Source organism: Cimex lectularius, unplaced genomic scaffold (assembly GCF_000648675.2).
Source record: "Cimex lectularius strain Harlan isolate CLEC.00 unplaced genomic scaffold, Clec_2.1 scaffold142, whole genome shotgun sequence".
In the NCBI taxonomy this organism is placed as follows: domain Eukaryota; kingdom Metazoa; phylum Arthropoda; class Insecta; order Hemiptera; family Cimicidae; genus Cimex; species Cimex lectularius.
In genome coordinates, this window is record NW_019392729.1 from 938,596 (window position 1) to 951,843 (window position 13,248).

The 13,248-nt window shown below is 33.2% G+C and overlaps 1 protein-coding gene and 1 long non-coding RNA gene across 9 annotated transcripts in view; one reads left to right on the forward strand and one right to left on the reverse strand.

Moving 5' to 3' along the window:
- The window catches only part of LOC106666941 (sodium/hydrogen exchanger 9B2), a 174,588-nt gene that overhangs the window by 137,114 nt on the left and 24,226 nt on the right, over positions 1-13,248 (forward strand). The window lies entirely within an intron of this gene.
- The window catches only part of LOC112126872, a 70,260-nt gene that overhangs the window by 9,022 nt on the left and 47,990 nt on the right, over positions 1-13,248 (reverse strand). The window lies entirely within an intron of this gene.

Sequence of the window (13,248 nt, forward strand, 5' to 3'; positions counted from 1 at the left end):
ATCAAAAATGATAAAAACTATCCTAAATTCTAACAAATTTGTTATAGCTGACGGCGGAAAATGCAGCACATCAAAATCTATCCATGTAAAGTAATAATAAATTATTACGAAATTATTTTATTTTTATTTTTTTAGACCCGTCTATGATATAATAAATAATTGGATAAAAAAATCTAAAACAATTGAAATTTGCTATCATTTTTTGGATACATACTATATCTATTCATTTCATAGAAGTGTAAAGATTCAATTTCATTTCATCGGAAAATGTTCAAACGTTCATTTCAAATTGATTTTAATTTTCGCGAGAATCGAGGTAATTTAATATCGACACGACCTGCTAAATTATTCAGAGAGACGGAAGCTCCCTCGGATCCACCCTATTAGCAACTGAAAGGGCGATCTCTCTGCATTTCCGAAATAATCCTCGAGCCCTTGGAGAGTTATGAGAAGTATGTTACGCCGCCGCAGCTTCCTTTGCCACGATCAAAATACAAATTTGTACGAATCCTGTTTACCTTAGTTCTCTAGTTGCGAACAGTGCTACCATCCAAGGAATCTTTTGTTTGTTTCAGTGCAAATTTCCTGCTACATATGAAGCAACTATTGCAAATGTAAATGTTTTGTTAGTTTCAAATATCAATATGAAAGCACAAACAGTAACAACTTTGTGATTCAAACTTCATAAATAATATATAAATTTCCTGTATAACTGATAAAAGAATAAAAGTAAGCAATTTTCATGTAAAATCGTTATGTCAAATTACAATACCTAATCTATATCAGATTCTTTTGTCAAACTGTTACAGGAGCATAGCCTATTGTATGTTTAATGAGATGCGTTCTGGTGTGATGTAGGCTTCAGAAAAACATTTTCTTTATCCATTGCCAACGTTCAATACTTTGGTTGAATATAAAAAATATATTTTTTTGCATTGTATAAATTCACTTTTTCCACATCCTACATGTTAAATTTAAACAATGTATGTTTCCAGGCCCTGAAGATGATCTCAATAAAGCCCGAAACGTTGGCACGATAAAGAAAATATTTTTCTGAAACCAACATCACACCAGAGCGCATCTCACGATTTCTGAATAATCATCGACAAACGGTCACTAATCACCACACATTGTTTATCTTGTCTGTGATTTTATTAATTTAATTTTTTTAAACAATAACTTGCTTTAAAAAGCACAGAATTAGGCTTTAAATGTCAACCATAGTATAATCCACACTAATTTATTTAGATTCAATAAAACCTAACAGTGAGAATAGGGGGCGTCGGTGGCCGCAACGGTTTAGGCGTTGACAAGGCGCTCAACACTGTAAACTAAAGGTCCTGGGTTCGATACTTACAAATGTGCTTTTTTTTCAAAAACACCGGCACCCTGAGGGTTTATATGACCTCTGCTGTTGCAAACCCTCGTAAAAAAAATATAAAAAAATATATACATGAGAATATACAACATAATATAATGCAATACAATATAATATAATTCGACAATACAGATTACATATTAATTTCTGAAATTAACATGAAACAACATAACAATGCTCCAAGAAATATGCGTAGCTACAGATTAAATAACCACATAAATATCATAAATTTTAACATAACTGTAGTGAATAATTTAAAAACCTACGCCAACTAATTAATAATTTAAAACCCCGTTAATTTTTATTTTTCTGACTATTCTATTCCACAGAAGTAGGTAACCAAAAATTTACTCTCTTAAAAAGTATTTTTTATTAAAAAAATGTTAATCTATGTCATAATTACAAGTAAGTCCTAATTACAGCTACCTAATTTCTCAATAACCTAACTGCTACCAATTGAGAAATAACTAGAACTCCTCGTCAAAAATCTTATTATATTTATTAGTTTTCAACTTTATCCACGATTTTTTGTGGGTACGCTTTTCTAACTGAATAACTCGTGGAAGAAAAATAATACTTTTTAAACAAGGTGAATCAATTGGGACCACTAAAATAAAACAGTACAAATTAAAAAAGCCTTCTGGATAAAATTTATAAAAACAAATAAAGAGGCAATTTGGCGAATGAGTTAATTGGTAAATGGTTTTCATTGACGAAACAATAAAAATTGTCCTTTGCCATCCACGGTGTACAGCGGTTTAGAGCCGCCGGAAGTAGAACCGTTAATTAAAGGCTTCCTTCAAAGGTAGTCAACTCCGAACTGTCCGTAATATAAGGGTGAGCTCTAAAACAGTCATTAGAAGGCTTAGTGAGAATAGCCTATTATCTTAGACGTCCCGCATCAGGTTCTCTACTGGAGAAAGGAGACTATTCGCAAATCAGCATCTCACTTTGGCACTTTGAACCGGGAGGCGGTTCTTTTACAGATGAGTGCCGGTTTGGTTTGTGGCAATCAGATGACCGGAAGGAATCGCGAGAACGCTTTGCTTCTAGTGCTATGCATGTATCACAGCGTTTTCAATGATAGTTATCTGTGGTGGAATCAACGTTCATTTCCGTACCTAACTGATTACCATACCGGATGGACTTTGCACCAAAGCATATTGAGACAAGTCTAGATTTTTAAAACTCTTTCCTTGTGATATTCTTCATTCCTTTAAAATAGGTACAAGTGCAAATACATTTACTTAACCTTTTGAATGCTTTGTTGTAATTAAGACGCATTAATCTGCATCAAATATGGGTCTCTTCTAATCATATCACCTGCCTTTTAGTTATTCGAATTTCACGAATCTTATTATGATTTATGGTCTATAATTTTCTAGACTTATTTGGTTTAAGTTTGGTAAATTGACAGTGGGTTTTGATCCGCGGGTTGATCGGAATTGCCAAGAACCTACTTGAAAACCGACGGTCACCGTCGTTTGTTCGTTTTGGACACAGACAGTCTGTGTTGCACGTGAAAACGGTGACATTTGGGAAAGTTTGCACCGATTTGGTACCAACCAAAGGGTGGCGGTCATGAATGCCTGAATGCTATACGGTAGGTAGAAATAATCCTGTAATCCTGTATATATATATATANCAATACACACATTCCGTTTGGTCGGTGGAGTACTTGATATTTGGTCGTGTGTTCGAATCCCGCTTGTGGCACTGACCTTTTTATCTCAACTAAAAAAACTTAGAAATAAATCTAGCTTAATAAATTCAAGAGAAAAATATGGAGGGTCATATACAAAAGTTGGGCTGGGTAGGAAGTAGGTAATACCGTTCATAAAAATTAATGGTTTCGTAATTTATTCAATTTTGACCCCAACAATCAAACGGGTTACCATTTAAAATGTTGTCCTACCTGCTTTTTATTTTTAGAAAAAGGGGTGCGACATTACGTTTCAGACTCCCTGTATATATTACGAGTGGAAACTTATAAATTTTCATTACTAGCATATAAATTAATCAATACGACTTCAAAAATAATAAATTAGAGATGTAAAATTCAGTGTAGCAACAGTGAATACATCTTGCTCGTAGAATTCATTTAAGCACAAAATGGATCGAATAAGAATAACTTTAAAATTTATTTATCCATTTTCTACTTAATAGAGTAGAACAGATGAAATGAAAATGTAATTAATTTACGGTATGTGCATCACAAAATTATATTACGTCAAGTTATAGCGCTCTTGTATCTTTATGACCTCATAATTCATGACATGAGTTATTTTTATTTACAGGGATGATAAAATTATTAATATATTGATGGGAAAATTTAACGCGCCAATCAAATTATATAGTTTAAAATTAAATCCTCTATCTTTCCATATTATGTAAAGGTAATTAGGAGCTATCATAGTAAAAATAAGCAGTAAATTATGCTTTGTAAACAACAAGCAACTTACTAGCAACAAAAAAACAAGCAACTACAAACAAAACTTCCTTTATTCACTTTTGTAATGTTTAATCCCATTTACACAAAAAGTAGTTATACCTTTCCATTCTGCCTATGCCTAAAGATCGCTTCCTTCGTAGATTTCATTTGATATCATTCTTATTATTAAACCTTTTTCAAGGTGGTTGGTTCCAGTCAGGCAATTGAGTGAGTATGACAGTCACAGGGTCATATAATTATTAGAGGAAGGATGCAGCCAGTGCGAAGTCCCCCATATGGCTTTCTTGATGAATGGGAAGAATTCGTCAGGATTTTATCAGAAATGGAAAGGCGTTTAAAGGATGTGATTCGTGCCATAGGCGGAAATAATATTAAAGGGAGCAAAAATGTTTGTTTTACATCCATTACAGTTCTTGGTCCGATTGACCAATTAACATTTTTCAAATAATTAATATTTATATAAGGTATTGGTCGAGATAAAAAAGTCAGTGTCATGAGCGGGATTCGAACCTACGATCTTCGGCTAAATACGCCGCTGCTCTACCACTTGAGCTATCGCGACTTCCCGCTCGTGACACTGACTTTTTTATCTCGACCAATACCTTTCATAAATATTAATTAGTCTGTTTTACATTTTTTTAAATATATAATTGTGCTTTTAGAATCAGAGAATAAACATTTGCTATTTAAATTGTTAACCTATTTTTGGTATGCAAAACATGAACAAATCTGTCCATCAAAATTTAAGGGAGTACGTTTATTTTATCCATCAATGATCAAATAAATTAAATCAGATTTATATTTAAACATTAATCAATTATAATTTATTAATGTAATTATATGGTAAACTGAATATTTCCCATTTTTCAATCCGTTAAATTATGATACACGTTTTCTTTCCAACCGATCGAGGTTGATAATTCCGAGAACAGCAGCTTCTCGCGGCATAAATTGCACAAAGAAAACAGTCGCCAGAAAGGGAAAAAGGGAAGATTCACTCACCGTTTTATCTCCGAATAAATTCGAACGTCTCCCGCCAAATAAACGGATCCGAAGGAAGGACAAAGGGACTCGTTTCAATACATAATGGGATAAATATATCCTGGCGGTTTAACCTTTCAAATACACGGCCGAATCTCGAAGAGAATATGCAAGGGGATTTTTTCGCCGAGGAAGGCGATCCGGAGTCTACTTATATCGGATTGGGACCATAATTCTGTTAGATTTGCTTCAATTACCTTCCATTTGGTGCTCTCAGGAGGTTCCGCCGGTAATGTTCCCAATCCCTTCGGGTATCTGTGGGGATAACGATTTTGTAAATATACTGACCTTTTTGTTGTCTAACTTTATCTTGAGATAAATCGGCTACCCATCGAGCAAACCCTTATAAAGAAATTTTCAGAATTTAAGTTCGTTCTAACTACTTCTCGAAGTCCATCCGGCAAAATATGACTTTATGACGCCCTCTTCCAAAACCATAATATTAAACAAATACGATAATAATAATAATAATAATAATGTGTATTAAAAAGTACGTTACATTTAATAAAAATAAATGAAAATAAATACATTAATAATCGATAGGGCAAGGATTGGGGGCTCTCCTATGTATCCGGCATTTACAAAAGTCCTGGTTACGATCTTGTGAACTGCACTATGCTCCATCAAGTCCCCCCCACCACAAAAAATATAAAATATTTACATATATAAATATATGTTTATAAAGATATTTCACTGCTGACAGTACTTTTAGTACAGCCAGCAGTTGTAAAGAGGTGAAACAATAGCCTGCCTGTGACCTGACTGTCCCAAGAGTCTAATTCTAAAGATAAGTCTTCAGAAGAGTTCTCCGCGTGGGATCAGTTTATTTAGTGTTTATTCGGGTATTGAGAAAATACTATAAAAACCGATTTTGTTCTACGGATATACATCAACAGTTGTTATATTTTATGTAAAATGTAATTTATTAATAAATATTGTTTTAAAGAACTAAATCATTACATAGTCTGACCCTACATAGAAGATAATTATAAATCGGTCTTTCGTCTACAAATTGACAGCTGATCAAGTGAGAATTCATTTCATCTCATCTAAAAACCTTAATTAATTGAGATATATTACTTGGTCAAGCGGACCACAAAAACTAGTGAGTTTAATAAGTAAAAATGAAGCCTTCACTAACGCTCTCCATGGCCATTTCATTTGTCGCCGAGAATCAAATAGATTACACGACATTTAAAAAATGGCAAAAAGGAGGGAAAACTCATAAGGTGGGGTTGAGATAGGAAATTGATGTCCGAGTGGATCGAGGTCACGATAGCTCAAGTGGTAGAGAAGCGGCGTATCTAGCCGAAGATCATGGGTTCGAATCCCGCTTTTGACATTCAATTTTTTATCTCAACCAAAACCTTAATTAAATGAAAAGAATTTATTTAGTCAAGCGGACCACGAAATTGGTGAATTTAATGTTAATTATGTTGAAGTTTTGGCTATTTCGGTTTTATTTCTGAATGGACGTCATCGTGTAAGTGATTTCCAAATCATACCATTCTGCTAATGGGTTCTCCCTATGTGAATAATATGCTTAGCACTCTCGCCCACTTTGAAATGGAATTATAAAGAAATTATAAGCAAAGTTGAGGTGTCCGTAACGAACTGCTTGAAATCGAACCTACTATAAAATTGAACAAGCGTAATGTTTGGACGTTTACTACCACCTCAAATATTCCCTTCTTCTTCAAAACAATTCATTTATTTAATATACAAAACCTTTGATGTTTTTTTAATAGGGGTTTTCTCTATTTTCAATGGTAAGGTCAATTGCAAAGATTCATTATTTGTGGCATTGACGTTAGATTAAAACATAAGCAATAAACTCATTCTAGCTGGTTTTAAAAAAAATAAAAAGAAAACTTTATTCAAAACTTTGGCCCTCTATAACGTATTTATGTATAACTCCTCGGCTTTTGTGATGTTAAATACAAATCATGGGCAAGAGCTTTGCGAAGCTAAGGAGGCTGAAACACTATGGATGATGCACTGTAACGTTCCTTTGTTACATGATAACATTATGTTCTAAGTCACATGTTCAGAACGAATGAGTAAAATATGATAATATAATAAAATCTGATAGGATTCTTCTGCTAAGTTATTAATGGGTAGTATTATTTGGACACTGATCCGCAGCTAAAGACGCCCAGAGTAATTTTCTGAACTGAATTGAACAAATGAAGTGTAGCAAAGTTTTAACATCCCTTTAAATTTTAAATTGTCACTTTTAAGATTTGTACCAACAGCGCACATTTCTAGTCTTCGTACAATAACAGAAACAAAATAATCTGATATCATGATAATAAAGCCCAATATTTGAGAGTAATAACTTAAGATTATAAGAAAAATTTGGATTAATTAAGATAAGAACGTTTCAAAGGTTGTTTCGTATTTGATAGCACTAAAGAATGGTTGTATGCACTATTTGATCGATTAACTGCGGTACGTCGTAAAATATCATTGAGAAACATTTAATTATTAATTAAACTCTATTGTACAAATTTGATATTTCATTTGTTTAACTATTTATAACAATTACAGCTAAATAGCATAATTTCGAAATAATAAAGAAAAATAAGTAAATAATAAATCATTGTGAATTGTTAAAATATATAAAAACCATAACCAATATTACGTAAAATAAAAATACGGTAAATAAAACATATATTACACATACATAAACAAATATGTAATATATCAATGTTCAATGTATTGTCCGTTGAATTACGTTAATGGGAGAGTTGCCAATTCGTGGAGCAATAAGGAAGGTAAGTAATAAAATTCAATTAATTTTTTTTTTTTTTAGTTGAGATAAAAAAGTCAGTGTCACGAGCAGGATTCGAACCCACTACCTTCGGCCTGATACGCCGCTGCTGTACTACTTGAGCTATCGTGACCTCGATCCACTCGGACACTAATTCCCATCTCAACCCAACCTTTTGAATTTTCCCTCCTTTTTGCCATTGAATTATTAATTGGTCAAGCGGAGCACCAAAACTAGGGAAATAAGTAATAAATAAGAATGAGTAATGTATTTTTAGGAATGATAAATTTAATAATGGAAAGTAGTTCAGTCAGATAAAATTGTATAATTATTTGTTCAGAAAAATGTAGTCAAACATTCCCAACTTACCCAGAGGTTAACCTTTCAGAACAGACACGTTATGGTTATAATCACAATGAAAGTTGTGGTTCAAAAACCAATAACAGCATCTGCAAAAGTGTTGTTGAACCGTTTCAATACCGCTAATTTGATAGGATGAACGACCAAAAATAAAATGAAATTTAAGTGTTGGGCGACCAAGAGAAATAAATAGGAATTTAAGTATTTCTGAAAGATTTTGTGTGGTGAATTAAAAACCGAAGTTTTGTCAGAGCTTTAGTGTAGATTGATGATAAAGGAAATTTAAAGTATAACTTACGGTCAAAGTTAGAAGTTCGAAAACATGAGATGTTGCTGCATGTAGAGATATTAAGAAAGGTATTCGAAGCGCATTGTGGTTTTTGGAGTGTGATTTGGATGGATTTTGGATTAATGGTCTTAAACAGTTTAAGTTCATTAGAGAAGAGTAGAAAACTAATATTCTAGATTGCAGTTGAAATTTCATTAATAAAACAAAAAAGAAGAGTGGACCAACTTGGGCGTTTTGAGGTCCACTCGAAGAAGTAAGGAATTTAAAAGATTGACAGCATTTAACTCTAGATTTTTTTTACATGTTATCTTAAAAGGGAATATAGGAATATACTCCCCATTACAGAATTACTGTAGTGGGAAAACTAGCCTTAACTAACCTTATCGATTTGTCATCTATTATTCAAATAAGATGAAAACCATCCCAGCAAATTAGTGAAACCCATAGGATGCAAGTTTAAGAAGAAGAATATTAATGTTAAAAAAGGTCTTAGAAAAGTCTGTGAGTGTAACATCGAGATAGTGATGGTGTTCAAAAGATTCTAGATTTTATGACAGTTAACTGTTCAACATTGGCATCTTGTGGTAGACATTTTTCTTTTCTCCTGAGTTAGGGCAGTACTTTTCTAGGCCCTTTCTTGACGTTAGGAAAGCCGAGTTTGGCACCCGGGAACGGGATTGCTGTACACGCTTAACGACATCGTACTGACCCGTTTTTCCGAGCCATTGAAGGCAATTCCTCAGAATATTTCCATAGCCATGTTGGGGTTACTCACGGTAGGGTTCTCGCCCCTACACTATACAAGGTGTACACAGTTGACATTACATTCCATCCCAAAACGACCTCCCTCACATTTGCAAACGGAACAATGATCTTTATTATCTCCGATCCTGTCATTTCCACTCGAACCTCCAACAACACCTCTCACTATTAGAGCCTCGGTATGAAAAACAAAGAATAAAATTTAACACTGACAAATCCACAAGGAAAAATGTTCCTTCCAGTCTGATTAAATACGTAATATGCCATTCCCAACTGCGGACAAAGTGCGGTACCTCGACAAACGCTTGTTGGAATCCTCACTCACGACTAAAGCATCAAGAAGTTATAACACGATGCAGAGCTTTGGCATGAATTCTTGAAAAAAATGAAGGTTCTGATTTACTTCTAAAAAACAATCCAGCTTTACAACACCATAATTAAGCTGACATGAACAACAGACTCGAAGTGTCGGGTTAAGCCAAACGTTCCAACATTCATCCGAACTGCCCAATCCTTAATACAACGAAAAATCCTTGGCATTTATGTATCGAACGTAACTACACATACAGATATAAATATTCCTTTCGTTCAAAATGAAAACCGTTCCTGTTACCGCAAATCTCAGAAAACCCACAGAACCAATATCAGCACATACAAAAATTCGCATCCTGACAAATTCCCTTGAATCCCCCTCGCCTGAATTAAAAAAGGAAATTCAATTGTTACTGCCAAGCTTTCGATCTATTTTAAGATCATCCTCAGGGCAAAATAATCTTAAAGATGTTTACCAATTGACATAATTAAATTTTGAATAGATGGTTTCAAATTTCTCTTTAGACCGACTCAATCCCAACATTGCCAAGGACTGTCGTCACAGTAGCTTTCGACCTAACCCATCTGTTAAAAATTTAATTATGTCAATTTGTAGAGATGTTTAAGATTATTTTGTCCTGATGATGACTTTACAATAGGTCGAAAGCTTGGCAATAACAATAACTCAAGAACTAATTAAAAAGACCAAATTTTAGAACCATGGGTATTTTTTCTTATCCTGAATTTTGAATTTATTTCCTATCTCATGCAACGGATTTGGAAGCACATGTATTGTACTAGAAATTTAAAAAAATATATTTTAAGTTAAAAGGAAATGGATTATTTTTGATGAACCATGTTGTTCAAGAATAACAATAATTAATGTTGTTGATATATTCAAAACGAGGAATGGGTTAATTGGACCGAATAGTCAAGGCGTAGGACTATTGTATTTGCCTCGCTCACGGTTCAGGGTTCGAATCTCATGATAACCTTGGACTTTCCACTTGAGAATCAGTTCAAAAAATTATTATGAAGCAGTTTAATCAATTGTATTTGACCGTGTAGTTACGTTAGAAATATAAGAGTAATCTTAGAAAACACTTCTGCATGTCCTAAGATTTTTCAATCGATGTTGCACGGATAATAACCTCGTTATGTTTTTCAATAACATATGTTTTAATATAATGCTCACAAATTGGACTTTTGATTATTTATGTTTAAAATTTTAATTTAAAAGTTTGTAGGGATGGTTTTTCTTTCTACAAACACTATACCGATTTTGATTATGTATGTATTTTAATAGTCAACTTATCAAAATGCGCCAACGCCCACCCGGCTTTTATGTTGGGGTTGTTTTTGACTCTTAATTGCGAAGAAAAATTATTATTCTGTCTGATAATTACCATAATGTTGACTTAATCTCCTTGTCCCTTGAGCGAACAGTATGTCTCGCCTTCCTAAGTTAGACACTTAATTGGTTTAGTACATTTTCCGAGGAAAATTAACTCCTAAAAATGTTTTACGTGTTTTTATACAATGTTGATGATTCACTTTTATCAGTATCAAAATCCATATTGAAATTATGTTAAAGATTAAAGTTGTTCTCTTAATTGCTGGATTAGCAAAGCATATAAAAACAAATGTCTGTAATGCATCAGTAGAAAATTTAACGATATTCAGAGGAATCTATTATCAAACCAATGTATTATATAGATAATAATGTGCACTGTGTACTACCTAATCTGGTCACACCTGGAAGCTAATTTCTCCGCCTAATACAAGCATAGATTACATAAGGGAACATTAGACCAATCAAAACATGGGAGTTCGGTTGTCAATTTATGCCAACCAATAATATATAAAATTATACATATCGTAACTGAGAATATTTTACACAAAAACACTATAACATTTTACTTTTTGGACTGATCTAAAAGCAAAGAACACTTGCCTAAATCGAACCAATTTTCTTAATTTAAGGACTATCTAAATGAAACAAAACACAAATTCACTTTAAATGTAAATATAACAGAGTGACACCATTTAAACAAAGAGAGGGATCTATATTGGTTTGCGAAATATGATATAATAATATAAAATTAAACTAAATAATAATTTTTTGATTTACCCTGCGATTTTAGGCTTATACACAAATAATATTCAACAAACAAATGAATCCATAATACATTTAGTAGCCATACCTTTTAATTATTTTAATTACAACTAACAAATACAAATTAACCCATAATTTAAAATGATTGTACAGTATATTCTAATGAGTATTATGTAATTAGTCCTATTGCTGGACCAGAGCGATTTCTCAGTGATGTAAATAATAAGTAAAATGTGGCTGGGATGAAAACGTTAGTGTCACGAGCAGGATTCGAACCCACAGCCTTCGGTTCGATAGGCCGCGCCGCTGCTCTAACCGCTTGAGCTGTCGTGTCACCGTACCCCGAGACACCAACTCATCATCTCAACTTATAACTTTTTTAAATTCTCCTCTATTTTTACCTCATATTCAAATTACGTGAAATCGTTTTGGGTTATCTACGAACTTGAATAGGCCACGGGGAGCTGTTAGTGAAGTATTGATCGTTCAACTAATTATTATATTATGTTTTAATTGGCGCTACAAGTATTCAGCAAGTATTCAAAGCAAGTATTCAGTGATTCATAATTTTACGTAAAGTGTGGTTGAGATGAAATGAATCCAAAATGAATTACACGTAATTTGAATGTGAGGCATAAAATAGGACAATTTGAGTTAGTTATAAGTTGAAATGATGGTTAGACCAGCAGCGTATTGAGCCGAAGGTCGTGGGTTCGAATCCCGCTCGTGTCGTTAATCTGTTTAGTGAATTGAATATTTTCTTTATTGTTTCCATAGCAACATTTTTGATAAAATTGTTTACTCAGTATAATTTTTTATTTAGCTATATCTTATATTATTCTTTAAAAATATCCAGTAAACAAAAACGAAAAATAAAATAAAATAAAAAGTATAACGATTGCGAGTGTTTAACAGAAAAAACTAGGGTGGCTACTCTTTTTGCCTCTCAGTGTATAAAGGACATAATTTTCTCTTGGGATCAAGGGATAGTCCACCTTACATGCGTCTCTAATGTAAATGTTAATTTGCATATTTTTCTATTGGAATGCCCTGCTCACAGACCCGTTAGATTATCACTAATACCCTGTTTTTTCATAATACTTCACTAAATAATTTGCTGAAGGAAAAAAGTGATTCAGAAATTCAAGAAATATATATTTGCATAATGCTCGAAAATTGAGGTCATTCATAAATAAACGAATAAAATCTCTTGTACTTTTAATTAACAAAAATGAAGTGTGATCTCTTCTGTTTAACCATTATTAAAAAATTATAAGGACAGAAATATCTTCCAAATTTTTCCCAAATTGTATTTTTTCCTTCTCTCTTTCTCTGCCTTGTATTATACACATATTAATTCAAATATGTATTTAGTAGTCATAACTGACAGAATTAATTATTTTAATGGTATATACTATTTATCAAAATTTTAGGTTGCGATGAGCCTTCTGCTCAAACCACTTGAGCTTTCGTGATTTAGATCCACTCAGACACCAATTCACCTTCTGGGCCTACCGCCATTCAAATATTCTTTATTTTGCCTTATTTGCATATAGTTCATAGTTGGTGTTATATATTTTGATTTTAGCCTCAAAGACTGTCCAACTTTCATCCTATTGCCTCAAGTCTACCGACTTTTGGTGTCTACTCTTCCTGGCATATAGACGAGCAACATCTTCAGTTAATGATGCCGCCATTTTTAACGTTAACAGCGTGTGTATTTCGTTATCAAATTCGGCATGTAATTCTGCCGATGCAGGTGTGC